At 42.4% G+C, this 4,630-nt stretch overlaps 1 pseudogene across 1 annotated transcript; it reads right to left on the reverse strand.

Annotated features, from left to right (window-relative positions):
• Positions 1-4,169: 4,169 nt before the first annotated feature.
• Positions 4,170-4,325, reverse strand: LOC308558578 (large ribosomal subunit protein eL39 pseudogene; annotated as a pseudogene). The gene has a single exon. The product of its transcript is annotated as a large ribosomal subunit protein eL39 pseudogene (transcript).
• Between the last annotated feature and the right edge of the window lie 305 nt (positions 4,326-4,630).

Genomic DNA, 4,630 nt, shown 5'->3' on the forward strand with positions numbered 1-4,630 from the left:
CTGATATTTTTAAGATGCCAGGTCTTATTGCTCCAGATCCTATGTAAGTGCAAAAAGATAAAAAGAGTGTAATTGAACTATATTGAGGCACACACAGTAACTTGTAGGGTTAGACTCTACAAGTGGTATAGCAAAGAAGTAGACAACGGTGTACAATTGGTACCACATGATAAGCGTCATGGGCCATGTCTCACTGGCTTCAACAAGAGGCCTTTAGGAATCCAGACCCAAAAGGAGGAAAATAGTAACCACCACACGGAGCCCCAAAGGACTTATTCATCATATACCTAGGGACTCCTAGAGGAATTTGATAGGGTTGGAGTCACAGAAATGCTGCTTGGGTTACACTCAACACAACCAGATTTTTACCGTAAACTGCTGTGGTTATATAAGAAAAGAGCAGATAACCCTTATGAAAGTTTATGAATGGCTTCCTCTGTGATGCCATAATCCTGTTGCTTTTTGCAGCAGGATAATAGAACAGTTTTAATAAAAATGATTCCACCTGCAAAAGGCTGGTAATCCTCAGCTTGCCCTGCAGTTCTGGGTTAGTGAGTAAGGAAATTAATTGGTGTTATGTTAGATGCAAAGGGATTCTCCAGTGTTCTGTGATGGTGACAGGAGCATTATTAAGAACCACAAATAAAAACAGCAGCATAATTAAAATATAATGTAAAAGCCAAGAAGTTTAAAACTCCGCCTGGTTTATTGTTTATCCTTAGGCCTCTTGACAAGAACAGTGTCAAAATTTTTGCTTTTTGAAGAAATCTCATTTTAATATTTTAAATTAAATGCAGATTATTGTTGTGGAATCAGTACAATTCTGAAGTAATTAAAACTAGGCTACTTCAATTTTCTTCTTCCCTGAAGATTTTTTAAAAATCTAGCAGATCTATGTATGTTACTGGGGCCAGGTCATTCACTTAGTGCCAATGATTTGTAGGGACCCTGGTGCAATTGAAAGGGACACAGAGAACTCCATGTGTATCATATTAGGTGCTTTTGTGAACAACATAGTACCTACCATTCTGTGGAATCTAGTTAGGACGCTGGTTCAAGCCCGACTCACAAATTTCACAGATTTTTATTAGCCCCAATACTGAATATCTTCTTTTATGGCTTTTCAGTTTTATCTACTTCCTATCAGCAGTGCCACACATGTAACAGGGCAGGGAGAGAGCTTGATGCCTACCTGGTTTAGAAGTCTTGTCCTGTCTGATATATTATGATTTACACCACTACCAATAAGTTCAGCATTCTGCATTTCCCCTCTATTTTTTAACTGAGGCATAAAATGCATAAATGAGGATATAAATTGAAGTATATATTTTAATGAATTTTTTACATATATATACCCTTGTGTAACCACTACACAGATTAAGATATAGAAACTTTCCTGGAGGTTTCCTCATGCCCCTTACTGGTTAGTACTACCTATCATCCCAGAGGTAACTATTATTCTGACTTTTCTATATACAGAATGTATTCCTTTGTATCTGGCTTTTTTCTTTCAACACCATGTGATATTTATCCAAGTTGTTGCATATATTAGAAGTTAGATATTTTTTGTGCTATGCCATATTCCACAGTGTGAATCAACTACATTTTATCTATTTGTTCTCAAGTTGATGGATTGTCTACAGTTTATGACTTTTATGAGTAAACCTACTCTGAACATTCCTGTATATATCTTTTGGTGGACAGAAGCATTCACTTTTATTGGCTAGATAGGTAAGACTGGGACTGCTAGATCATGGGACAGGTCTAGGTTTAGTTTACTAGTTACTGACAGTTAATTGATCTCCATTCTTACCAATATTTAGTATTTTTCTTTTTTAATTTAAAATTTTAAAATAACTATTGACTCACAGGAAGTTGTAAAAAATCATACAGATGGGTCCTGTGTGCCCTTTAAATGGTCAATGTTTACATGATACATAGCCACAGTATAATATCACAATCAGGAGACTGACATTGATTCAATGTGTGTATATAGTTCCATGCCATCTTAACACTGTGTAACCAATACCCAGTCAAGATACAGAACTAGTCTATCACCACAAACATCTCCTAGTGCTTCCCCTTTATAGCCACACCGACCCTTTTCTTCTACCACCCCTAATTGTTGGCACCCACTCTTCATTTCTCCATATCTATAATTTTGTCATTTCAAGAATGTAATGTAAATGGCATCATACAGTAGCAACTGTTTGAGATTAGCTTTTTTCACTCAGGATAATGCCCTTGAGATCCATCTAATTTATTGTATGTATCAATAGTCATTGCTTTTTATTGCAGAGTAGTATTCCATGACATGACGTGACCTCAGGTTCGAGGGCATTTGTCCAAAGGTGGGAAAATTTTACAGAATTATTGTTTTTTTTTCTTCTATATCTTTATTGATTTCAGAGAGAGGAAAGGAGAGGGAGAGAGATAGAGACATCAATGACGAGAGAGTAATTGATCGAGCCCGCAACCCGGGTATGTGCCCTGACCCGGAATCGAACCCTGATCGCCTGGACCCCAGATTGACGTTCAACCCCTGAGCCATGCCCGGCCGGGTCAGAATTATTGGTTTTTATTTTTATACAAGGAAAAAAGTTCTTATGATAAATTGTAGTTTCTAGATTGTAAATAGCAAGGGAAAATTTCTCAGATTGCTTGACAGCATAAATATACGCAGGCCTCTTCTATAGAAGAAAAGCATAGACATTTCCCAAAACGGGGAAAATAGCTGTAGACTGTGCCAAACAGGGTTGCAGATTTGTCAAGTTTCTGCTCTTAAGTTTGTTGAAAGGCCAGTACTCTAAAACTTCCTTGAGGTAAACCTTCCATCACTTGAACCGAGATTCAGAGAAGCCACGATTCCTAAAACAGGGTTTGCGACATCTTTGTGCAGATCAGATAATACCTGCTCTCCAAATATGGGAGCATTTATGTGTGTGTATCTGGGGCACACAGACTAGCTTCCTTCTTCAGGGAGGAAGATTGTTAAAATGCAACAATTTCTTCTAAGCCTTCAGCTGATTATGTAAAGATTTAGTGAGTGACGAGCTATTATAGCACACGAAGTCACAAAGAACAAATCCTATAATCTTCAGATCCAAGTGAATAAGGACTTTTCTCACATGTACCCAGAATCTTTACCAAAATGAAATGTTTTTAAGGGAAACTTTTATTGTTGTTGATGTTGTTAATCCTCACCGGAGGATGTTTTTCCCCACTGATTCTTAGAGTGGAAGGTGGGGGGGGCGGGGAGCCAGAGAAACACTAAGGTGAGAGACACATCAGTGGGATGCCTCTGCACGCGCCCCCACCGGCCGCAACAAGCGCAACCCAGGTGCCTGCCCTCGCCGGAAATCCAACCTGCGAGCCTGGAGCGCCTGGGCCGCGCTCTACCACTGCGCCACACCGGCCAGGGCACCGGAAACGTTTTCGTTGTTTGAAAAGTGTAATGAGAACAAAGTGGAAGAAATAGGAGAGTGATGACCCAAGCTCTCTAGCTGTACTAAGCTTATTTTCCAAATAAACAAAAGCAAAAAAAAACAAAACCAAAAATGATTAGTGGGGACTGGAGTATTTAAGTGTACTAAGTAGGAAAAAGGTAGGCGGTGAGGAAAAGGAGAGGGCCGTGGCTAAGACAGGTCCCGCTCCGGTCACACGTTCGGTGGTGCTCAGCCCCGGTCCTGGGCGCAGCCGGCAATCCTCCCCAAACGTGAGGCCATGGGCCTCCCTAATTCCACAAGTGCCTCCGACCGAGCCCGCTGATACGAAGTTGAGATCGTTCAGAGATGAAGAATCCCCCTTTTGTTTTTTTAGAGAAGCAGGTGATCAGGCGGGGCTATATATATATATTTTTTAATTTAGTTCTATCTTGCTTAAAGAGAGAAAAAAAGATGGACGGGACCACAGTATTTGTCCTTAAAGGACTTCTATGAAACCACACTTTTTTTTTTTAAAGGTCTCACATATTTATTACAGAACCAACCTCTTAGGGCAGAAAAATATTAACAGAGAAAAATCTCATTCTTCCAACAACTTCTTCCCCCCGCCCCCCAAACACGCCCAACTGTCCAAATAGCGGTGGTCTTTTCAAGGCGGCGGCGCGAAGCAGGACGCGAGCAGTCGGGACGCGGCGTGAAGACGTGAGCCGTCCCCGGAGCGGTTCCTCACAGGCCCAGCTTGGTTCTTCTCCAATGTCTCCGCTTGGCGTTGTACCTGATTCTGTTACCAGTTTTCATCCAAATCCACTGGGGAATGGGCCGATTCTGCTTCTGTTTCTTGGCCAGGAACCTCTTGATCCTGAAGGTCTTGTGAGAAGACATAGCGAGGGAAAGTCAACAGCACGCACCAGGAAACCGCCACACCAGTCAACCGTTAGCACCGCGATGGTCGAGAGAGGATGAGGAAGGCGGAAGTGCTTGCTCAGAGGCACTTCCGGGGGCGGGGCTTGGAGGCCGACGTCGTGGGCCAACCACGGCCTCGTGACGACCTCTCCCTGCACAGGCCGCCGCGGAGCTGAGGGAAACTGCGCTCGTTCCTGGGAAGGGGAATTCGCTCTCCGTGCCTTCTGTAAGGTGGGTGCCTTTGAGCCGGTCAGTGTTGCCAGGGGCAGCTGCTTCGTGGGTGC

This window comes from Miniopterus schreibersii (genome assembly GCF_964146895.1).
Source record: "Miniopterus schreibersii genome assembly, chromosome: 6".
Taxonomy (NCBI): Eukaryota; Metazoa; Chordata; class Mammalia; order Chiroptera; family Miniopteridae; genus Miniopterus; species Miniopterus schreibersii.